Raw genomic sequence first — 25,621 nt, forward strand, 5'->3', positions numbered from 1 at the left:
AGGGGGGAAGCAGCAGACAGCTTAAAAACCCGATCAGTGGTTTATTAATCAAAACAAAATGAATAATGCTTAAGCCTGCACAGGTTTACGGTTTTAAATACCAAGCAAAACCTTTTTCTTTTTTTTTTTTTTTAACTGGATTAATACTGGCTTTACTGATTTTTGTATGTGTGCCTTTTTTTCTAGCTGTAACCAAAGTCAAGTAATGAATCGGAATGATTTTCTCCATAAACAGCACTTGCAGTAGAAACGCTTCAACAGGTTGACGCACTGAACTTAATGTACAGTAGTTTGAAAAGCAGAACCACCCACAGGGAGAGTGGCTATGACATCACAGCGCAGTGACATCAGAATCTAGATTGGTATCCGTGCGGGCTTCAACACACTCCTGCATCCATTTTCTTTCTGTTTGTCTTTCCAGAGCACATGACTCCCTCCTGAACATGTCTCACATCTCAGTGGCTCAGCTGCAGGCTCTGTTGTAAAAACAGAAAGATTAATAAGTAACCCTTTAAGCAGACTGACGCAATGCGATGCCTCCCCTCCGGTGAGGCGCAGGAGTTTCCTCCATGTTCAAATCATAATAAATTCAGATCACATTTAACATTTCATGTGGTTGTTGCAGCTGAGGGGGACAGTTTACGCAGTGCTGTCCTTCCAACTGACTGCAAAACAATACAGCAAGGAGTTCATTGTATTGCTGTGAAGTCTAAAATAAATGAAAATAAAAGGGTTTGATTGTTGGTGCCCAGACCACGCTTGTTTTGTGAGAAGCAGTAGGTGTTTGGCACCGTTTGCTGGCTTGGGCGCTGTTTGAAACTGGGACGCGTTCAACCTGAAAGCATAACCATCTGCTAGTGTGTGTGATTTATTCTTTATTTATTTATAACCACAAAAAAAAAAAACTGTAAAAATTTGGGTTATTTTTGACAGCGACTTTTAAGTAGTGATTTTTAAAGCATTTGGCTTATTCTCAGAGTAAGCAGAAATCAAACAGAAGCCCTGTGAAACGTTTCTCAGACAAACAGGATATCCAAAGGCAGTTTTTTTTTTTTTTGGTTTGTTTTCTGTTTTGGTATAATACACGCAAAGCTTTTTAAACTGTTTACGTAAGGTGTGTGTGTATTGTTTCAATTTAATTATGTTTACCAGTGAGCAGAGGATGATGGGAAAGGTAGTTCTTGTTTTAAAAAAAGGGTGCAAACTTGGTGGTCAATGTAATACTGTATTGTTTGAATATGCCCATTAGTGATTCTTTTCCATAGACATTCAATTCAAGCAGGACGATGAAAACATGGGTTCTGTGATATGGGAGGTACTTGCGCTGTATTTTTAAACGATTGCATTGTGATTGCTGCAGAGTGTAACTACTCTGTCTCCGTGCCTGCCTGCTCCGGGAGCCTGAATGCTGGCCTCCCTCGAGTCTGTAATGGTTTAACTTGGGGCTGGCTGGCCTCTGTCCTTGGGAGGGGCACGGACACTGTATTGGCCAACACTGCACCAAAGGAGCTTCAGATTAGAACATTGGAATTGGAATTCTGTTTTGTTTTTCGGCACAGCGCCAGCTTCCATGGCCGTTCTTTCGGTGTACCTGTATTATTATTGTTTTGCCTTTTTGATTTGATTGAAGCGGTTTGGAGCATGTGTCTCATTCCTACCCCAGGTGTTGTGTGTGTGTGTGTGTGTGTGTGTGTGGCCCAGGCTCTCCCAGGCATATCGAGCAGATGCTGCAGTCTGACTCGTCTGTGCATTCGGCTGGGCACACAGTCTCAAGATGAGAAAGTGCAACAAAAGAAAGAGTATATGGTGCTAACTAGGGGGGAAGTCGCAGTGGAAGGGATTGCAAACATGGTTGCAGGTGTTCCAGAACCCCTCCAGTGTTTACAAGAAACTCACTGCGTTACCTTTGCCATGTCCTGTGCTGTTTATATTGTAGGGTTATATTGTTAAACACATTGCAGGCTCTTTTGATATTTTGAATCAAACTGGGGAATACATTTCTCAACATTGAAAAATAATTTCTCTGATTAAAGACCTTGGTGTGTGCAGATCACGCTCCCTCCTGCAACAGTGCCGGTTTTCTGTAACCACAAAATACGCAATTGTTGCAGGAGGGAGCACGAACTGGATACACTGCAAGGGTTACAAGAAATAATCTCTATCTACTAATCTCAGAAGTAAACTGGGAACAGCAGATATTGTGGTTTTCTGGGTGGCCACATCTGACGCATTAACTACCTGGGAAAAAATGAAGCGGGCTTGCCCTCTGCTTTGTGAGAAAATAGTTTAATTTCAAAAACCTGTTTAGAAAGACAGTCAAGATGGCTTGCATTTTCCCATTTGGTGCTGTTTTCAATTTAGAGGCTTTCTTGAGCGTGGGGAGTCGTTTGGTCTGGTAGAGGCTGTAGCTGAAGCAGCTCTGCACACAGAGCAATGCAATTATAGTGATACTGTCTGCTTGAGAACTTGGTTGCTAGTATTGGTTAAAGATTAAGGTGTTGCAGGTTTTTATTTTTTTTCTCCAGCAGTTCAGTGACATTACAGTCCTAGCGTTTGGACGTGCTAAGCGGTAATCGGAGTGATCTTCCTTCCCCATTAACAGCACAGAAGGCGTATTTGTATTTCTCCTCGCACAGCAGTCTGTTGGAACCCAGCCGTGTGGTTTAGTTGTCAAGCAAGGTAGGAAAGAAGCTTGTCTACCAACAACAAACCAACACAGAACCAAACCTGGAGAGAAACGGTTAGCCATGTCAGCTTTGTACAAACGACAGTAGATTCAGACAAGAATTCCAGTGGTCGTTCATTTGCAAAACATTCTCAAATCCCTGATATGTGAAAAATATTCCAGAAGTAAGAAAGACCTTCCTTTACCCTTCAGTTAACTACAGCACCAAGGATGACATACAGTAGTTACGGTTAAACATGGTTCTCTTGAGTGTATTTTAGGTTATTCTTTTTTTTAATAACCCCTGCTATTTTAATTCTCTTCTTACATTCCACATAACAAGAACTAGGATCGCAACATATGAAAAAAGCTAAACAAAACGTTGATCGCTATGCAAGACGTTTCTTTTGCAAGTTGGGCCAGTGTTGGAAAATGTGAAGCATTGTGCCTCCTTCTGTATCATCTAGCAGCAGACAGAACCAGACCCTGATTGACCCCGAATCTGAAGCAGTACCGGCAGCTTCACATGCCTGTAGAGATCACTGTTTGGCAGCTAGTGCATGCTCAGCCTAATCTGGACTCTAAAATGTTTTTTCACAGCCAGAAGTAAATAGGAGATCAGGATCGCTCAGTGTGTCACACAGTTATATATCTGGTGAACCACTTATCCAGTTGTCATGAAACCTGGTATTAACAGTCATTAGCTTAAGTTATTGAGAGCATCAGATTCTGGGGATGTATGTAGGCGTTTGTAGGTCTGTACATCCAGGCGTCTGCATATATTTGGGGAATTATTAAATTGCAAATATTTGGTTGCCAGTTCTTCATACAATACTGTTGCTGGTATGTGTCAGCTTTTTGATTGTACTGTTTTGCGTGTACAGCGTGGCGGGGCACAGTGTATTCCTGTGTTTCCACGCTGGTTTCTGCCTCCCGTAGAGCAGTCCAGCAGTTGATCATGCACCTGGCTGTGGCCCGGAAAAAAGGGTGCTGCTTGCTGCTTGTGAATGGGAGGGACGGCTGTCTGAGCTGTGGGTGTAGAGCAGCACTCATTGATCCTGCTGAGAACGCCGCCCTACAGCAAGCAGGATTTATTGCATCCTTTGTTTGACCAGGCTAAATGCCATTGAGAATTCAATGTCAGGATCACAACTGCTTGTATGGGTATGGTGAGAGTAGGGATCATGGACTATTTGGCCACTGATTCTGCCTGTTAAGGGGAGAAGAAGCAGCCGCTACCCCCTGAACGAGGCACTGATCTGGCGATACCAGGTCAGCAGGGTGGACCGTGATGAAGTCACTCCACCCTCAAGGGTGTCTGCATGCATTAAGATGGAAGTTGGGGAGGTGGATGGTAGGATTATAACTGGGATTCACACCCAGGTGAGTGTAGCTGTGATTTATAAAGCATGCAAGGAAGTGATCTGATGAGAGCAATCATTCAGTAATCCCTCCCCCGAATTTCAGCCTACGCTTTTAACAGCTGTTTGTACAACACTGTGCAGGCGAAATCATTCAACAATCCAAAGACACTTTACTGGATAGCGTTGGGATGAACGAGCTTGAACATTCTTTTAGAATTTAAATGGATATTCCAATATTTTGAATTAGATGGAAGACGAACGTATAATTATATCCTGAGTAAAATAAATCTGGCACCCCAGTAAAATACCTATTAGGAAAGGAGAGTGCAGTATAATGTCAGACTAAGCTGCACCCTCAGCAACTTTCCTGAGCACCAACATTCGTCACGAACACCAAATGTATGTAAACCCAGAATGCAAAGCTTCCTCTTTAGCTCAAAGGAGAAGGCATGCTAGAGTTTGCGTTATGGTAATTTGTACGACTCAACCAGTAATGAATATGCTTGTTCTTGTAACCAGCTCACAGTACAAGCCCCATGCCTCTCTGAAACCCTGCCTGGCTTTCTCAGGCCTGATTGGGGCTGCAAGTCTACACCATGCACGGCGGGGTTATGAATGCCTGTGGTACAGCAGGGGACTGTGTCTCTCTCTGTAGTCTGCTTCTGTTCTCAGGGAAAGAATGAGATCCAGCCAGGCAGCAAAGCACCATGTGACTGCCATGGCTGTACAGGCATGTTTCCACAGTCGCTGGCTGCTTACAAAGTACTAGGCATTGAAGGAAATCATCACTTTCATGTTTTCACAACCTGATACCCGTTCAGACTGGAAGTTTAACCCTGTGTTGCCAGCTGCTCGGTCCAGATAGCACAGAAGTAAGCCGATGTTTTCTTTTTGTCTCATTTTCTTCATCATTGTGGGTCCTTTTGGGGTTTTTATCTAATTTTATTGACTAATCCAGGTACTAATTATCAGAGGTGTTCTCAGAAATGCCCTGCTGGCATATCAGACAGGTAGTAATCGGCTATAATCAATGCCCTACGTGCTGTATTCTTCATCGGCAGGAAGAAAAAATACAAAAGCTAAATAAACTTAAAATATGCTTGTGTGTGTTATTGTAAATAGTAATGAAATACTTGCCTTAAAATGTTAAAATGCTCGGCAATAATATGTAGACTGGTCACGAAAGCCTTCAAATATAAATGTGCACGTGCTAGTTATATTATACTTCTAAGACTCCAAATAGGGCACCAGGACAAGTTAATCAATCAACAATCAACAGTGGTGATCAATCGATTAATCAATACCTGTTGCATGTTGGAAGATGTACAGCATACACCCAGCTGTTACAGTATAGTCCCTGTGTGTCTGAGTTTTGTTGTGATGAAATGGTTAGGACATGGAAACAGTCTGCAAACTGTGCCACCTTACCTGCAAGTTACCCAATCACAGTGGAGCCGTGTTACCCCCCCCCCCCCCCCCCCCCACCCCCAAAGATTAAATGGGGAGGGGGCGGTCTGTTGAAAAACCCAACCATGAAAAATGAATTGAGGAATAGTACAGTAATTGCACTAAAATGTAAAGAATCTCTGAATTGGCAGGCTTGCATTTCTTATCTCTGTGCCTGAAGACATGGTTCATAGTACAAATCAGCCTTTGTTTGTGTATCTCCAAGCCAGCATGTCGGACCTGTAGTTTGAGATGCTCTTCAGTGCCTCAGGGCTTCCTGCTAACTCTTAGAAACACATTGCAGTGTGATGCGAGGCCTGATCCAGTGCGCTGGCCGATGTACTAGTGTTTGTCTGGCCTGGTCTTGTAAAACAAGAATAGCACGTTTTATTTTGGGAGACTGTAATTATGTGGTATGGAAATCATCTGAAAGGAAATTTTCGTCAATACCATATTTTCTGAATGAGTCACCAGCACTTGGTGACTCAGCAGCTGAACGACTCCCTTTTCTAACATGTTGAAACATGTTATGAAACATGCAGTGGTTCTGACTTTCTCAAACCGAAAACCACCCGATACCCATGGTCTCCTATCTCTAGAATACAACCGGACTCATTGAAATACAGCTGTACTGATTGAGTGAGTGTTTGGTGTTATTAATCCTACTTATTTGGTAAGAAGTCAATGTCAGGTTAATCAGTTCAATTCTATCTGTGCTATAAATTGTGTGCAGGGTCTCTGCTTACTGTTAGAAGTCATCTCGTGCAGTTTGGGTGACTGCAAAGTGAAGCTCAATAAGATTTCTGTTATAAGAGAAAGCTACACGCTACGTTTGAGCTATTTATAAATCACAGAAAAAAAACAGTTTGCTCTGTGGGACATAAACGTGTGTGTGTTTTTTTTTTTTATATGTTCTATTACATCAATCCGCAAGATCTATATAGTGGGATTATGAAAGACTCTTAACAGTTGGTTTGTCGTCTAATAATTTCTAATCTGGTGTGACTGGATCATTTCTATCTCCTGTTCTGCTACCACAGTCTGAGGTTCAAAAGGGATTGGTTGTTACACAGCTGAGTCCAGACTAGTTTCATCGTCTTCTCGTCTGATAAGCGTACACTGCAGGGCTTAATTTCCACTTCATCTGTCTTGGTAGGCATTGTTATCTGCTCTGAAAGCAGAAGAGCCTTTAGCAATACACCAGAACCAAACTGAGACTGTAAAGTTTCTATCAGCAAGCATGTAACAAATAAAGGACCGTCTGCTTGTGTTTGCAGAACAATGTCTGCTTCAAATAAAGTTTACTAACACAAATACAATAGCACTTGCTTGAGTAGTCTGCCTGATGGATTTTTAATGCAAGTAAGCTGCGAAATTAGTCGACAGGTTTGTTGCCAACAAGCCTCAATGTGTTTAGATTTGTTTCAGTTACTTCCTCCAATTGTCAACTTCAGTATTTAAAAAGCTATTGGGACAGACTGCATCTTGATCTGCTAGTTTGCTGTATTGACAGCTCTTGGCACAGCAGTTTCATGCATACATTGGGATAGCGTGCTCTGACCCTACAGTAGATTAGTCCAGAGCAGGGAATCGCACAACTCAGGACCAGCTGGAAGTCAAGTGGAGATAGACAGGGCAGGAAACCCAGAGAGAGTGATGAGGAATGGGCTACCAAGCCCCAGTGCTGATGCTGAATCAATGACTTTCTTGAAGACCTGAGTTGACTATGTTTTTGGATCAATCACCTACGAAGAAGCGGACGAGCATTGATCAGATGGGCTCTTGCTAATTCTTTAATGGTCACAGTCTGACACCTTGACAGATGACTGCGGCCAGGACTGAATGGCAGAGAGGAGTGGCTGTTCAGGTGAGGATTACTCAGATGCATTGTGGGGGATCGTTGACATTGTCCGTCAACCTTTATGAGCCCTAGAATTCTCTTAAATTACTCCACAACTGAGCTCTTGATGACAAGATCATAGTCTAGTTTATTCCCGTCGTCCTGTCACAGCAAGTCTGGGTAAATCTTCTTTCTGCTGGGGGGATAATGTGTGCTTTGCCTTGATGAATAGTTTTTAAAACATTTTTTAGCCTGTTGCTGAATTAAATGCCATGAAATGTAACGTGCTCTCCACTCTCTGTGTAGCCTTGGTGCACTTGGCCCGCTGTTCGCTTGGCTAATCATTTACACCACGAAAGCACATTCAGTGACCTTGGGGCTGGGTCCGTTTTCAAATCAGCAGTCAGATTTACACAATCAGATTTCATTTTGCATTGAATCCTAATTCTGTTTTGTTGCCTCCTCACCACAGTCTATCACCGTTTCCCTTTGTGTGCTACTTTATCGGGAAGCAGCCCTTGTGAACACCCCAGTTTGTTTATTCCCCTGTGATGATTCATGCTAAGTAGTATTGGGACGAACGGGATTTTGATCATTTAAATATTCGCTCGGATATTTGCTCAGTACACAGGCAGACAGAGCATAACAGCAGGGGGGGCGTGGCCCCTGTGTGTGTGTGCCATTATTTTACAGCAAGACGTTACAATGTATAACACATTAAAGTAAAACAACACCCCAGGAGTAAAGAATACATTGTGTAGGTCTTACTTTACCCCAGTGAATTAACTACAAAACAAATGATGCCAAATAGCAGTTCAAGTTAAACATTGCTTTGTTTATTCCCGAAATAAATAGCACATCATTTTGACGACACATTTAATTTATTTTTTACTTTTTTTTTTTCATGCCTTGCCATTGCCGTTTCTTCACAGTAAGCAGTGGCTGTAGACACATTTTATAAAGTAATAACATGAGATTTACTTGTGCCTTTTTGTAGCTGAACAAGCAAACACAAAACACTTCAAATAAAAAACAAATGTGGAAATGGCGTTGTAAAATGAAGGGGGGGGGAAAAAACTCACCGTTTTTGGTTCTTGTTTACATTACATTCCACATAACAGAAAGTTGCAACAAAATGTGTACAATCTGTATTTCCAGCAAGTTGGGCACATCTGATTTTAGTATGCGAATACATGTCAAAAATTATTCTTTCGAATATTCGGATATTTGTCCCAGCACTGGTCCTAAGTGTATACTGTAACATGATTCCTTTTGTTGGAAAGGACCATACGCATTGAGGTAAACTGTATATTAACTCTTTCAACGCTAACTTACTTTAGAGGACAATTTACCGTACATCTGTTTGAAGGGCGGGGCCAGCTTCATTTTGTTTGATTGAAGGACGGTGTCTCAGACGGGGAGCAGCATTTGTGAGTATAGTGGGTTGGAGAGGAAAGGTGTCAGTCTGAGGTCATTATACATCTCCTTTTTAGAAATATTTAGCTGTACTTTTCACACAGTATAAAGACAATAACACAGGGTTTATAAAGGCAACCTCTTATCCATGTTTAAAATGTCAGCTCTGATTCACTGCCATGAAAAATGTCTGAGGGGGCAAAAGTAACTTTAAATTCTGTTTGTCCTCCTGAGCTGAACAGCGCAGCCTAGCTTGAGTGTGTCATAATAACCGCCTGCTGCTGCAAGCGGTGCTAAATAACAAACTGTTTGGTTAGTCGCGAGAAGCAGAGTTCAAGATGTGATGGAAGCTGCTTTTGTAATAAACAGAATGGGTCGCCGTCAAGCTTTCTCTGAGATGGTGCACAGAAGGCTACACTGTGCAAGGATGTGGTCCTGTAAACCAACAGAATTCATATGAGTCTGATTGCGGGAGAATGAATGAGAAACATCTCACCCTCCTCACTGTGCCTCGGGGAATGCTGAACCTTGTACTGGATTCTGAGAATTGTGTTGGAAGTCTTGCATTCCACAGCTGTGTTGTTGATTAGTCTGCACTTCATTTTCACCTGAACAGCATGAAAGGCTTTCTGCTTAACCCCCCCAGCTTCCTTGGTAAATCAAGCAGTAGTCATTTGATTTAATCACACATTATTCATTTGCTTTTCTGTTATGTTAGTACATTCTACTAACAAAATGTGGAGCACCTGTTTTAACAATGGGTAACTCCTCTCAAGTGGACAGATTTTGGGATCAATAAGCTACTAACAACCAAACGAGCAAGATGGGCCGAATGGCCTCCTCTCGTTTGTAAACTTTCTTATGTTCTTATGTTCTTATGAAATCTGGAGAGTTTCCTCCATTTGTGGTTGGTCCGTTTTTTTCTTCTACACCTTTTATTCTGGAAATGCATGTACATTTAAATTATTTTAAGCAGATAGTCTTTCATAACATTACCAAATATTCACTGCAATAGACTGAGCCCCCCACCAGGGTGTCCTGAACCTCAGTTTGAGAACCCCTGACAATACATGCACCCCATGCATTATTAATCTAGGCCTTGTACCGTAATGTGTATTGCGCTACAGTGTTGAGCATAGCTGTTAGGGCAACGTGCCCGGTGCACGTGGGCACTAGCCTACCTCTTTGTAAAGAGTGCCCAGACTCTGCTTGATGAATGGTACCCTGGTCTCCCTGCTGCTTCTGCTCGGCCCTGGTTGCTCTTGCGTGTGGTTTGGAGAGAAGCCTTCCTTCTGTGCTGCTGTAACAGAGAGCGTGACCTGGATCAGATTCATCTGATTATGGAGCCCAAGCATTGAAGTTTTCTTCTTTTATTAGCTGCATGGAGGCTGACACAGGCAGACACAATCTCCAATAATTGTTCGCTGGCAATGATCGTTAAACTTTTTTACCTCCTGAATTTTGTGCCCTAGTAAACGCCCACCTGGGTTTGTTGGGTGTCCCGGATATGTCTGTTCCCATCAGCCACTGGGGCTCAATACTGTAGGACACTGATCTGATAGTCTGTTCTAGAGGAAGCTAGACGCGTGTTAAACTAGAACATACAAACGAGAGGAAGCCATTCGAACCATCTGTACTTGACCGGTACTTACTGTAGTAGCTGGATAATCTTAAAACTTTCCTGGTAAGAACTTTCCTGAATCCCAGTGATTCAGCATCAGCAGCATGACTAGGTAACCCATTCCATCCCCTCACCACTCTCTGTGGAAGAAGTGTCGTCCTGGTTTCTGTGCTGTGCCAGGCTAGGCTTATAACTCCATTAATATTTTTTAGACTTCAATAAAGTCCTCCTAATTCCTCTTGACTCTGGAACAAAAACGGAAGCCAGAATAGAGGGCTGCGGGGTTATTTTACAATGAGAGAAACTGTTGAGGGAAGTGAAGAAATGTATAACGTACCCAGCTGAGGATGCACAAGCAACACTTCTATTGTATGTGTTTATTCAAGTTAAAGGTTATTACTTCACGAGAATGTGTCAATGGCCACTTTGCTTATTGTGAAGATACAACACTGGCAGGGATTATATAAAAATGCATTGTCTACTTAATGAACTGATCCTTTGTATTGTAGTTCATTCACTGGGGTAAAATGAGGCTTTTACAACCTGTATCCAGGTGTCTGTATGGCTTGTGATGTTAGGAGGCTATTTACAGTTTCATTTCAAAGTATAATTTTGCTTTGAACTCTTTCAGGTGGTGCTATCTAATATCTAAAGAAGGTGAAGGGGAGTTTCAAAGAGGACGGGGTTAGCTTTGTTTTGAGGAAGCCACTTTAAAGCTGGGCATTAAAATGAATGCTGTTTCTGATCCCTGCAATACATAATTGCATCCTCAGGCACGATATGATTGCCACTCACATTATCTGCTGTGTTGGGCTCAGTGCATCAAAGATCAAGCAAGCCTACACCCTTCACTCAGCTCGGCAGCTTTGAGCTGATATATTGCAGTGTCGGGATTGAACGCTCTGAATACAGAAGCAGAGCGGGGATTACAGACCACCCAACTTGCATCATAAATTGTTTTGATAATCTGTTTAATTGTAAAATCCTCCTTCGGGGTCACACATGTAAAAGCATTCATGATACAAGACAGTACAGAGCCATGTCACACGTGCTGCAGAGTTAATGCACATCATCTTCATAACAAGATGAAACTGTCATTATCTGTACCCTTTTTTAAGTCCTTAACATGTTATAAATATTCCTTGCCACGGTAGAGAAAATTAACTGGTTTTATATTGTTACAAAAACTCGGATCACAAAATGGTAAAATGATTAGTATTTTATGAATTAATGACTTAAGCGTCAAGGCTGTACAGTAAACATGATGATGTAGCTAAAAAGATTGCATGTGATTCCCAAAAGCTCTTCAGAGGGGCTCCTGTTCCAGGTTAGTGTCATCGTTTTTGCCCCCACACTGCTGTTGTCTGGCCTGGTCACTTCAAATAGGACTGCTGTATCAGCCTGGACTGTTTAGCAAGGCGTACCAAATATATTTCATCCATAACTTCAAACACTGGCAATTATAAATTGTAAGGGAAGCCTTATATAAAACCAAGGGGTTGAACTGAGTATTGTCAAGGATAGATGACTGATGCAGTCCTGGGTGATTCCCCAGCATTGGGGGTATAGGCTGATCAAAGCAGTTCAACTAATGAAGGCTCCAGTCAATGTACTACAATGATTGCATACTGTATTTGCACTATATAAACACATATAATAAAAAGAGCATGTGGCACTGAAGACCTAAATCAGATCAGATGTAGTTGTCCTGTGAAATGCTAGGGAATGAACCTGCTGTACAGAGATTTGAGTTAAACACACATGTATCCCTCCACTGAAAGGTAACTTATCCTTCGTTATTGTTACTAACATGAAATAAATCTAGGAGTGGCCCAAAACAAGGGAGTATTCATTGAAAGGTTTGACCTTTTAGATAAAACGGAACGTGAAAATAGAAGTAGATTGCTTGAATCGTAATGCAGTTGGTTTTGTGATTTTATCAGTGAAGTGATTGTAACCAACTACTTTGTGCAGGACAGATTTACCTTTTTTTTTTATCTGCTGAGCTTTTAAGAGAATTCTTTATATCCCACGTGCTGTTATTGTATTTCATTTTGTAGCGTTTATCATCCCTTGATCCCCTGTCCTCTTATTCATTATTGAATACTCTGTCAGCACTTGTGCATATTTTATAAAGTCACCAGCATATTTTACCTCAGAGTCAATGCACAACCAAGGGCTTCTATACAAATGACCAGCAGGGAAACACTGGGGGTGTGCACCTGTTATTTCTGCATTACAGGTGGGAAGAAATTACCAGTGCACTTCCTAGTGGCTTTATATTTTAATACAGACATCCAAACAGAAATTCTACCTTGCTCAGACTTGCTCAGAAACTCACTGAAAGGATAAATATGCATCCTGTAATGTGACATCTAAGAACATGGCATGCCCTCTGTCCTGTCTGTCCACTTACTGTGTCCTCTGTCCCTGGTTTCTGTGCTCAGTGTTGCTGTCAGTTCCTCTGTGGTCTAGGCTGAACAGATTCAGTTACCTCATTCATAACCACGCCTTGCTGGATCATTAATCACCTGGGGGCTGCTCTGAGAGTGGTGCTGTCCTTTATGCCGATTTCCTCCTGAAGCATGCTTCTGTGTAATTCATCTCCAGTACGTGGCTGTGTCCTTTCTTTCAACACCAGCTGTGCTTGAGGGGGATGTAGAGCGAAAAAAAAACAAAAACAAAAAAACACCAGTTAATCAATTCTGGGCTTATTTGTGTTTATATTCAACCTTATATTTAGGGCTTCTGTTTTTCAGGTAGTTTTTTCCGTGTTTTATGTAAATCTGTTTTTTTCGGGGCTTTCGATTTTGATATACTGTATGCAATTTTAGTGTTTTCGGTTACTTTCCAAAATGCTTGAGCGATTTTTTTCTTTCAAAATATGTATAGTAGTAACTGGACAGTACTCGCACACTTAGTTGTACTTTGCTGCCTTCCACAGTGAAACCCCCCTGGTCACGGGCACGTTCTTCTGGGGTTTTTGTGTGGAGGCATTTTTTGTACACAGCTGTAATACAGCTTTCAACCCCGCTAACAAGCCTGCGTGCAGTTGTTTGATTTCAACAGGTAACTCAAAATGGAGACACGTTGCTATAGTGTTGTGGTTACTCTGTTGCCGTTGACAGCAAACACTTTCTCGATTTATTTTATTATCTTAATTAGCTATTGTAAATTTAAATAAATAGATAGGACAGCGAGGAAGCAGAGTATCTGACATTGACAGACAACATTCAGAGTGCAGCAAAATACACGAATAACTCATTTACGTATTTTCGGACGGACTTGATTTGGAACAGAGATAAAACATAGTTTGAAAGGTGACATTTGAGTTCCGTCATCAGAGATTTAAGCCCTCGTATCGACCAATCAGGTTAAAGGAAATCTCCGATCCATTTTCTACTTCGTTATAATGTTTCAAATGAGTTAAGATCATATCTTATCAGGCAGCGAAACCGATGTCTTGTTTCAGGTCTGAGGCTAGTAGTGACGGACATCACGGAAACAAAGCAAATACATTGTGTCACACACACACACACACACACACACACACACACACACACACACACACACACACACACACACACACACACACACACTGCACACACACACACACACACACACACACACACACACACACACACACACACACACACACACACACACACACACACACACACACACACACACACACACACACACACACACACACACACACACACACACACACACACACACACACACACACACACACACACACACACAGCACACACACACACACACACACACACACACACACACACACTGCACACACACACACACACACACACACACACACACACACACACACACACACACACAGCACTAGCAGCAACCAGTGAAAGGGAGGACAGACATGCACATACATGTTATGCTGCACTCCATATACTGCACGTAAATATTTTCACTTGTAATAATTGCCGTGAAAACTTGCCGTGAAAGTCCATGTAGTACTCTAATGTATCTCCAGAATAGATTTTAATTAATGTATTTGTTTATTATTAATGAATTCAGGACTACTCTGCTTTTTATAGTGTGATACTGATTGCGCCACTAAATAAACCTGGTTTCAGAGGCTTTTTTTTTATATATATATAAATTTAGTCGTCGCCCATTATTATTTTTTTTTGTATTATTTTCTCCCCAGTTTAGTTGTGCCCAATTATTTTTAGGCACAGGTCACCGCTGCCACCCCTGCGCTGACTCGGGAGGGGTGAAGACGAACACTCGCTGTCCTCTGAAGCGTGTGCCGTCCAGCCGCCCGCTTCTTTACACCCTGCGGACTCACCGTGCGGCCACCTCGGAGCTGCAGCGTCGGAGGACAGCGCAGCTCTGGGCACACGGGTCGCTGGTGCGCGGTGAGCCGAGGACAAGCTGGCTGACCTAGCTCCCTCTCCCTCCAGGTGACGCTGGGCCAGTTGCGACCTCCAGGCTATAGGGCATGTCGCCGCTGAGCGCATTTACTGGCTGGATGCGCCACTCAGGACCCCTCAGAGGGGTTGTCTATTTGGGACCCCATTGTCATCAGAATCGCTTCGGTGAATATGTTATTGATGGGGAAAGCGCTCTATAACGGGGCAAGACATGTATGTCTTCAGAATACCATCTCAGCGCAGTTGGTTGGTTTTTTTTTTTACATCTTCGGCCATTTACATGTCACAGAATCGGGGGCAAGCGTCCTCGCGTTGTGATCAGAACGCAACCCATTGCGTTTAATCTGGTTTGATTGTAACAACATCTAAAATCCATTCTGAATACTTACAACTTTTAATTCAAATTGACTTATTAAAAATAACTTGTAAAAAAAATAAATAAATAAATAATAATACGGATTTATTTTTTATTTGCCGGAAATGTCTCTGCTTAACAATAGAGTTGCGTACAGACTGTGTGCCGGGTCTCTAACCATCTAGCATCTAACTCGTCTCCAATTACAGCCTCAGTTCAAACTGGTGTGAGTTTGTTTATCAAACGGGTCACGTTAATGTCCCTGTGTTGTCACTAATAGGACTGAGAAGAGTGAAATACTCAATTTCAATGCAGTGTAATTTAGGTCTGCTCTGAAGGAGAATCTGTTCACTGCCACATGATTTAGGAAGCAGTCCACACGGTCCTCAGACAGCACGGAAAACCAGGCAGCATGTTGCTTATTTGACCGCTGAACCCTTTGATGAGGCAGGGCTTAACGTGTCCAATGAAGATGAATCTTCATTCAACTTGTGCTTGTTCTGCAGGTCACAGTGTCACTGTAACAGACTGCTCTGCCTGTGCAATTACTCTCTTTAATGTCAATGATTAGCGGACCCTGCTAACCCTGTCATGGGCTTGCAGTCAGCTTTACAGAAATAACAGGACAGGCTTGAGACATTGAGACTGAACTGCTCCCTCACCCCCCTAGAGAACGGGGGCTCCCTTCAGTCCAGGGCAGGCTTGAGGCATTGAGACAGAACTGCTTCCTCACCCCCCAAGAGAAAGGGGGCTCCCTCCAGTCCAGGGCAGGCTTGAGGCATTGAGACAGAACTGCTTCCTCACCCCCCCAAGAGAAAGGGGGCTCCCTCCAGTCCAGGGCAGGCTTGAGGCACGGAGACTGAACTGCTCCCTTCCTCCCTCACCCCTAAGAGAAAGGGGGCTCCCTGCAGTCCAGGGCAGGCTTGAGGCACGGAGACTGAACTGCTCCCTTCCTCCCTCACCCCTAAGAGAAAGGGGGCTCCCTGCAGTCCAAACTGAGAAGGAATTTCTTTTAATTTCGCTCTTCTAACATGTAAAGCATATTGAGATGGCCATGACGGTTACAGGCACTATAAAAATCAAAGACCACTGTTGTATTACTAATAATTACTAATATTACTATATTTTTCTTCTTGCTTTTTAATAATAACATTGTCCTAATGCATCTGTTATAGTCATACTAATATTAATATGCACATGCTTGTTTTTTCGTTGTGTGTGTATTTTTCTTATTGCTAAAGCATTCCCAAAGCTTCGGTTGTTGTTGATTTTAATGCCTGTTAGATATTCGATTAGGAAATTCATTGCTGATTGTCCTGTTTTTAATGATTCATTAACAGTAATTTTTCTGACTTCTCTGGCAGAGTGGCTGATTGCTTGAAGCCGGTGTGCTGCTCACAGATCAGTTACCCAGAGCTATCCTCGTGCAGGCTGGAAGTGCAGGCTGCGGTGAGCATGCTTGGGCTGGGAGGGGTTTCAGATATAGGGCTGTGATGCCGGCCATGCAGGACTTTGTTTCTTATGGATCTGCCTTGAATGCTGGTATTCAGGAGACCAGGAGTAAAGTAAAACTTCTGTGAGTTGTTTCAGCATTCATTTCACCCTGACCGCGAGACTCCATAAATATTCCACAGCTGTTTTCTTCCTCTGTCTGTTTCTATTTGCAGGTTTTGTCACGAGAGGACAGGGGTGCAGCACGTGGGGGTGCATTGTGTGTCAGTACAAGGGTGGAACCGAGGGCTTCTCTAAGTTACTGTAGTAAAGTAGAATATGAAGCTGTCATTGACCCATTGTCCCTGCCAGAGATGTGTGTGTGTGATGTTGTGTTTGCGCTGCCACAGGTGTAGTTATTTATTCTAATTGATTTAATTAGTGTCACCTGCCTGGAAATGATGATGATGATAATGATAATATTTAATGATAATATTTATTTTTAATATTTATTTTATACAGTGCCTTTCATAGTGGACCACCATCACAAAGTGCTTTACAAGATATGAGACTAGGGTGTGTCTAGGTAGGACAAAAAGTTTGTTCTAGGTCAGGGCTACTCAACCCTTGTCCTGGAGGGCCGCTGTCCCTCCTGGGTTTTGTTCTAACTGTACACTAAATTGATTAATTTGACCAATTAAGCTTCTAAAGCACTTAATTGGTTCAATTAAGTAATTTAGGGTACGGCTGGATCAGAAACCAGGAGGGACAGCGTCCCTCCAGGACCAGGGTTGAGTAGCTCTGTTCTGGGTAGTCTCCAGTCTGTGTGAAGAGAGGGGGAGAGGCTGTTAGTTGCAGTGTGTAAAACCATTTTGTTTGTGTGTGTTTAAGATTATTTTGTTTAAATTGGTAAACGGTTTAGCTGTCCGATGTGCTGGTCAGGGATTGGGGAAAAAAAGTGTAGTTAGAACTTAACTTGTGTGAGTTTAGTTTTTGTTTTGTTTCGTTTTCATGTCATTTATTTTTATAATTAGGGCTTCTAGTTTTTGGGTTTTATTTTTGATCACGTGATTCACAAACGACGTGCGTTGATCTCATCTGATTCTATTTGAACCTGAATTTCGTTCTGGCTCTGATTGCCAAATTCAGCTTATTGATTTCCACTGCGTTAGTTTCTAGTAGTGCGTCGCTATGGCAATGTTGCCCCGCCCCTGTGTGTATTTCTGTGTTGTATGTTATGTGTAGTGTGTTAATGTTGGTGTATAGTCATTGGTACACGGGATATAAATAGTTCTGTGGAACACGACTTGTTTAAAATGCATATTTGTATTTAGGCGCGAGGATTGCACATTTTGTTTGCCTCATTGTTTTGGATCCAAGTGCCGTGTCTTGGGTTTTGTTTGTCTTTACAACCTTTTGTTTGTTTCGTAATTAAATGCTGAGCGCAAACAATCGCTCAGCTTCGCCAAACTCCACCTCTCTGTTTATTCTGTGTTGGTTTCTGGCTCTGGTCTGACGTCACCCGCTGCAGCCGTCTTTGTGACAGCCGCTAATTTAAACCATCTGGTATTCAGTTAAGGCTTAACAACTATTAATTAAGGGTTAATAAAAAACAAAAACTAAAAGCCCTGTCTATAAATAACAACATTGCATGTAAGTGCTTAAAAACATTTCACACATGTCAAAAAGCTGAAACAAGATTTATTTATTTTTTTGTGCCAGTTTTCAAAGACAGTTTGTGTTTTTGCGTGCTCTTTTATATTTTTTTTAAACACCGTTTTGTCTCGGTGAGAAAGCACAGTAAAAACTAGAGTGCTGTTTTGTAAATTGCCAAATTGCCACAAGCTATTTGCGTTGCAATGGACCAATCAGAAATAAGGTAGTGCCAGTCAGGCTGTGACTGGGGAAAAAAAAGGACATCAATGAGAATTTACTTATTAACAACTATTAATGTTCTTTAAGGGTTAATAAAAAGACAATAAACTAAAAGCCCTGTCTAGAAATAGCAGAACAATTGGAAATGTAATCATCTCTTAAAAACATTTCATTTCATGTCAAAGTGAGCTGAAACAAGATTGGTATTTATTTTTGTAAAATGTGCACAGCCGGTGGTTTCAAAGACAGTTTGTGTTTTTGCGTGCTCTTTTATATTTTTTTTAAACACCGTTTTGTCTCGGTGAGAAAGCACAGTAAAAACTAGAGTGCTGTTTTGTAAATTGCCAAATTGCCACAAGCTATTTGCGTTGCAATGGACCAATCAGAGCTAGAGGAATAAGGTAGTGCCAGTCAGGCTGTGACTGGGGAAAAAAAAGGACATCAATGAGAATTTAGAAACCACTTATTAAAGTAGAAACATATAATGTTCTTTATGATGCCAGTGTCTGTGGTTATAAAGACAATACAAAGAAGGACGCCACTTGGCAAGAAATAGCAGAACAATTGGAAATTGATGGCACATCATCTCTCTTGTATTTCACTTTAATTTAGTTTCAGTCAAAGTGAGGGGTGAACGCCACACTGGTTTTGTATTTCTGTAAAATGACACAGCTGACACAAAGCCGGTGGTATTCCCCGAACGGTTTTCTTTTTTTAGTGTGTGGTGTACCCATACGCTGTTTCTGTGTTTTATTAATTTTACTTAGTCTTCACAAAAGGAGACCATCTTTTTTTTTTTCATGACTAGCTACAGTATTTTTTTTTTGTATTCGTGTCGTTTGCTTCGCTCCCAAAGTGCAGACTTTATTCGCTCGGCGAAAATAGCCAGTGGAGAACCACCCATCCATGTGCCATACCGAGCTCTCGCGGGTTAGATGTGCAAGTGGAGAAGGGGTATAAGACTCTGCTTGTGTTACTCTGTGGAAAGATAGGCAGGGCTTTTCTTAGTCTGCAGTGCTGATTAATCAACATTAAGCAACAAAGTTTAAAATGCAAGGATACAAGCAAGCAAGTCTGCTTCCAGCCGGGTGAAAAGAGAGAACTCTTGGGTTCGTTCAGTTCATGCAGCGGCATATTCTTCAAGCAGCTAAGCTTTCTTTCCTAACCCTGTTATTGAAGTAAAACCAGTCATGGTTTAGAATAAACTGGTTCAGCAGCCTGATCTTCGTAAGCTCCGATACTGAGAATGACGACACCTGACCCGAAGCGCAACGACATGGCCTGCCCTTGCTGACTGTGCCTGTGTCTGCTGCTGCTGCTGATGCTGCACTGCATACTTGAAGACAGCAAGTCAGGAACGAAACGTTAGTTTAAAATATAGTTACTTATCTTGGGGTGTTTTGGATGGGTTTGGTTTTAAGAGTTTTGAAGACTGCTTGGAGTATAGCCACCTGGGATTTCATCAACGTGTACTGGAATGGTCTGTGAACGGGATAGATTGAATCCCCACTGTAAATCTAACTCTCAACCTGGGAGGGCGCTATGTAAGGTTGGTGGTACGCCTTCACAGGGAGTATGGCCTCTTACGCTGACGTTACCAAAGCGGAGCACTATGTTTGTGTGAGCGGACGGAGATGCACCTGCACTGCAGCCTGCCCCAGCACTGGGAGCACCTGCACTGCAGCCTGCCCCAGCACTGGGAGCACCTGCACTGCAGCCTGCCCCAGCACTGGGAGCACCTGCACTGCACACTTGAACTATATTTATTGTTTTATTGGTTCTGGGACCTCAAACTAACTGCAGGTTCTCCAGTACCATCGCTGGGAAGAGGGGAGTGTTATATTTAATTAAGGACTTTTTTATAAGTGCACCTGTTGTCGTTGTGGACATTAGATAGTTACCCTCACCACTCGCATCCTGCCATGGTCTTATCAAGTTTATTAGTGATTCAGTCATCAATATATGAATGTGTTTTTATCAAACAGTTACTGTCTGTTGTATGGTACCAGTGAAATGTGAAAACATTTTTGACTACTGTGCAGACTTGTTGGCTAGAAATCTTTACATTTGTCAAAGGATTTTACTCAGCCCCCCCTTAGTGTTGGTTTGCTGTAACCTGTTTCAGGGTAGATAAAGTAGGTAGGTAGGTTTTTTTTTTAAAAAAAATATTTAATTCAAGTTTGCTGGCAGAAAGGTCATGTTTTGTGTATCGGGTCTCCAAAGTAGGCTTGTGTATTAACCTTTATTGTATTAAAAACCTGAGAATAACTACAGGGTGAACATATTTGGGTAGGGGTGTAAATGATGGGTAGAGCGAGCTACAGCAAACATATTCTTGAATTACTTTATGGCGCGCGTTTCATGTAGTATTTTTATTTGAACCCAGTTTTTACGCACTTCACTTTGGTTCTCATGCTGGACGTTGAGGTTTAGAGCTCTTCTTCAGTCATATAACTCACATCTCAAAGATCACCTGCAAAGGGCAGGGGGAGGCTCAGGACTGAAGGGCAGGTTTCGAGGACAAGCTCATGCAGTAAGTATCCTTCAGTATAGCCTATAGATTCTTCTTGTGCCAGAGATATACGAATATTACGGGGAAAAACATACACCTTTGCAAAACATTTGCAGTGCTGTTGTGCTAACTACAGCAATGATTTTTTTTTTTATAACTGTGCAAGGTTAAAATGTGGCCCAAAACAGAACCTTAGTTCTCTATTGGTTCTCTCTTATATTAAGCGCAGCTTTCCAGTTTGAAATAAGGAACATCACATTACAGTAACTAATACAAAGTTGTTTTTATAAGCACTGTAGGAAGCATAGCACTTTCTTAGAGATTGATGAGATGTATATTGACATAGCGTGCGTGTGTGTAATGAGATACTAAAATACATTTTAAAATATAAAGTTGTCATATAGTAAAGAGAAGATCGGATAAATGTAGAGGTACTGTACAGTAATTTCCCTAATTGAATATTGGACAGGTTGTAATTGTAAAGAACTGATGCATCGAGAACTCTTTAGTATTGAAAAGCAAAATGTGTAGACTCTTCACAACAGTGCATTGACAACCTGTTATTGTCAAAGCAAGAAGCACAAAACAATAAGCTTTGCATGAAAGCTTTCTAATACAGCTGCAAGCACGCCCATGCTTATAATGTCATATATCAGCGAGGCTCCAAAACGACCACCAGGGTGACCAGTCGATTTAAATACGGTAATCATTCTTATTATCAAAAGTGTAGGGGTGTGTGTAGGAGAGTCCGGGTCTGTGGGCAGTGCAGTGCTGTGTGTGTGTGTGTGTGTGTGTGTGTGTGTAGGAGAGTCCAGGTCTGTGGGCAGTGCAGTGCTGGGTGTGTGTGTGTGTGTGTGTGTGTGTGGGGGGGTGTGGGTGTGTGTGGGTGTGTGTGTGTGTAGGAGAGTCCAGGTCTGTTGGGTGTGTGTAGGAGAGTTCAGGTCTGTGGGCAGTGCGGTGCTGGGTGTGTGTAGGAGAGTCCAAGTCTGTGGGCAGTGCAGTGCTGGGTGTGTGTAGGAGAGTTCAGGTCTGTGGGCAGTGCAGTGTTGGGTGTGTGTAGGAGAGTTCAGGTCTGTGGGCAGTGCAGTGTTGGGTGTGTGTAGGAGAGTTCAGGTCTGTGGGCAGTGCAGTGCTGGGTGTGTATAGGAGAGTCCAGATCTGTGGGCAGTGCAGTGTTGGGTGTGTGTAGGAGAGTTCAGGTCTGTGGGCTGTGCAGTGCTGGGTGTGTGTAGGAGAGTTCAGGTCTGTGGGCAATGCAGTGCTTGGTGTTTATGTGGGTGTGTGTAGGAGAGTTCAGGTCTGTGGGCAGTGCAGTGTTGGGTGTGTGTAGGAGAGTTCAGGTCTCTGGGCAGTGCAGTGCTGGATGTGTGTAGGAGAGTTCAGGTCTCTGGGCAGTGCAGTGCTGGATGTGTTATTTTAACAGTCTGAAGGCAGGTGCCAATGTGTCAGGTCAGCTCTCATCACGTTGCCGGCCCTGCAGTGACTCCACTGTGTTCTCATACTCGTGGCTCTCTGCTTTGTCTTAGTCAGGGTCGAGGCAGACACACACAGGCTCTCTTTCAGCAGCATTAATCCACATCACTGCCCGCCGATGTTCACCCCAGAGGCTGAACCGGGCACTTTTCAGCCTTAAACCTAAGGACAAGGGTTTATTAAATGGGAATTTTGCCTACACGTGGCAGTCAGTTTGTCGATTTACAGAAATGACCATATTTATTGCCACATTCTTATGCTTTCCAAGTGTATCAAATCCTACAGTGTCTTCTAAGGATCACAGTGTACCCAGATCATGCTCCCTCCTGCAATAATGCTGGTTTTCTGTTCACACAATACGCCACTCATTTGAATCGCCAGCATTGTTGTAGGAGGGAGCGTGGAACTGGATACAGTGCAATCTTTAGAAGAAAAATCGATTTATTTTGGCGAGTGTTGCAGAGAAACTTGAGAAAAGCAGCTGCCTAGTTTATTTACTTATGATGTATGAATAAAAAAAAAAGAAATCTTAATTTTCAATATCAGTGATGGTTTGCATGATAAATTTGACACATTTTATAACAAGGTCTTTGCCAACGAGTACATTTTAGGCAATGTTTGTTTGAATATTTGTCACAGCGGTAATCTTAAAACAGACTTTCCAAAGATTTCAAATGTTTAAAATGTAAAGTTTAATGACTGTAGAAAAATGCAGTTTCCATTGCAGTGTTATGAGATCAGCACTGTGATAAAGGTCCAATATGAATTGATCTTGTGAGGTGCCAAAGCTGACCCTCTCTCTTATGCTTTGTTTAGGTTGTGCAAAATGCTGTCAGAGTTGTATACATCACTAGAGAAGAATGACTGCACTGAAAACTGGTAAGCAAATTAACAGTAACCAAGGGTAATGTACCAGTGCATCAAAGCAAACCTCGCTGGTGTAGAGGTGGCACTGGTAGAGATGGCATGAAGGTTGGGTTGCTGGTGGCTTTCTGATGGTATTTATTTTTTTTTGTGCTGATCCTAAAACTGAAGTTGTGTGTGTCTGTGTGCTCCTCTGTTGGAACTTGAAAAAGCTGAAGATTAATTTATTTTGCAACATATTTTTTACAAGGATGACAATCCTTACTTCGAGTGATGGAGGAGTTGCACTCAGGGGGTATTCGGCAAGGCCAGAGGCACTCTGTCCACAGAGCTACCAGGACCTCAGTGTAGCAGCTCATCTGGGGCAGATCCACCCATACAGCAGACAGCATGCTGGAGCATCACTGGATCTTCATCAGCTTGGACAGCATGGTAGTCTTGGGGAACGTTTTGTTATGTAAAGTGAAACAAAGGAGCAAGAAAAAACGTGTTTTGTTTGCGATTCCATGGCCCGTACAAGCCAGCCTCTCAGTCTGGGCTGAACACAACGTGGGCAAGCACAGCTGCAGGGAGCATTAGATTCATTCTCCAGAAACAACAGATGATCTGGATTGGGGGACCGGCTAGCTTTGTCGTAGTAACAGCGATTAATGGGATTAATGGTCTTCTCTTCTGTCTTTGTCTGTATTTCTAAAACCCAGTGTAATATTTAGAACAGCTCCTCTCCCTTTCTAGGGATACAGTCATGCCACACTTTTACATTTCCATATAATTAGAGACCTCAGCGCACCAAAACCTAGGCTCTGTCTGTCTGTTTTCTCTCCTTGTCTACGGTGCTCAGTGGGGGAAATACAAGTTTTAAAACCCATTGACCAATGGCAGCTCCTTATACTTTAAACTGAATGTTCTTTCCTCCTCCTGTCTCAACTGCATTATCGAAAATATTTCTAAATGTATCTGGAGCGTAAAAACATCAGCAGTGGTTTTTAGCCTTGTTTGCGTAGCGCTTGCATTGAAAAATGAACGCAAAAAATTGTCGTAAACTTCAACTGTGGGTTTTCTCTGAGAGAAAGAGGTTTGTTCTTTATTCAGGAGCTGTTTGCATGTTTTAGTATAGTGGCTTATTTACATGAGATTAACAAATCCCTCTTCAAAGGGAACTGCCACAATAAGAGCTGTTGATTCGAAAGCCTAGTGATGTTACACTGCACAGCACAATGCACAAAGGACACTGGGGGTAATTGTAGCCAACGTAGAGTATTGACTTTTATGCCAAGTAATTAGACCTCTTTGCAAGTAAGGATTAAACTACATAGCGAGGAAGAAGAACAAGAGTGGATTCATGCATAGCCTTTTACCTCTGGTGTCCCTGGTTCAAACCAGCATTGTGGGACCTTCCTGGGCAGTTTCAGTTAAAGTTCAAACATTTAGTAAATGTCCAGTGTACATTCCCTTTCTATTTGTATAAATTAGAACGATACAGAAAGCAGATTCTGCTGTTTTAAAATATATTTGTTTAAAAAAAAAAAAAAAAGGGTTAGTGGGTGATCAGATGTTTCACCTTGCATTATGGGAGCAGTAGTCATTTGTTGAAATCTGTACTGTTTAAAATTGCTATAAAAACTACAGATTCCAGGCTGCACTGCAGTAATAAGACTGCTCCAGCTCTTCTTGCATGCCCAGAAAGAGCGAAGGACATCACATTTCACTGTCTGTTATCATTCATCTGCAGGGAAACACGAGTCCGTTTCACATGCCAGATTTCCATTCGTCCTCCTCCTGAAGTGCAGAATAAAACACTAAATCCATTTAAACAGGTATTGCAAACCTAAAGAGAAATGCATGGCACACACACACACTAACAGGCAGGGATTGTATGTGTTGTGGTTGTTCGAAATGGAACAAAAATCTAGAAAGACTGGCAGAACCGCAATCTCGCTACGCAGTCCTGTTGTGACAGTTTGAAGTCTATTGTGACAAGTGTGTTGGAAACAGGTGCCTAGGAATTCTATTTTTTGTAAATGTGATTGTGCTGCACTGCAACACATTGTGCCCAGTTTGCATCATTATTATACTTGAAGGTACAGAGAGGTCGACTAGGCTGATCACGGGACTCAATGGCATGAGCCAGGAGAGATGGTTACAAGAATTCAGTCTCTCCTGAGAAACCTGGTAGCACTTTCAGTTAAAGGAAGCTCTCAGTTTCTATGCCTTCTTCTCAGGGTATCTGCAGTGGGTCATTTCACCTCAGCGGTGGGTCAAAGCATGTTACTGGTTTAATGCCTGTCAGTCAACAGGGGAAGCAGCTGATTGGTTATTGACAGGAAAGAAGACAGGTGCAGGGGAG

General features: G+C 42.4%; 1 protein-coding gene across 3 annotated transcripts in view; it reads left to right on the forward strand.

The window, feature by feature from the left end:
• Positions 1-25,621, forward strand: part of LOC121304913 (signal-induced proliferation-associated 1-like protein 3) — a 103,456-nt gene that overhangs the window by 7,156 nt on the left and 70,679 nt on the right. For 2 of the 3 annotated variants that reach the window (XM_041236340.1, XM_041236342.1), the window contains exons 2-3: positions 16,484-16,568; positions 23,227-23,289. The gene's annotated coding sequence lies outside the window, so the exon portion shown is untranslated. The remainder of the gene's footprint in view (positions 1-16,483; positions 16,569-23,226; positions 23,290-25,621) is intronic. The other variant, XM_041236341.1, reaches the window with a different exon arrangement.

The sequence above is a fragment of the Polyodon spathula genome, chromosome 40, assembly GCF_017654505.1.
Source record: "Polyodon spathula isolate WHYD16114869_AA chromosome 40, ASM1765450v1, whole genome shotgun sequence".
Classification (NCBI taxonomy): domain Eukaryota; kingdom Metazoa; phylum Chordata; class Actinopteri; order Acipenseriformes; family Polyodontidae; genus Polyodon; species Polyodon spathula.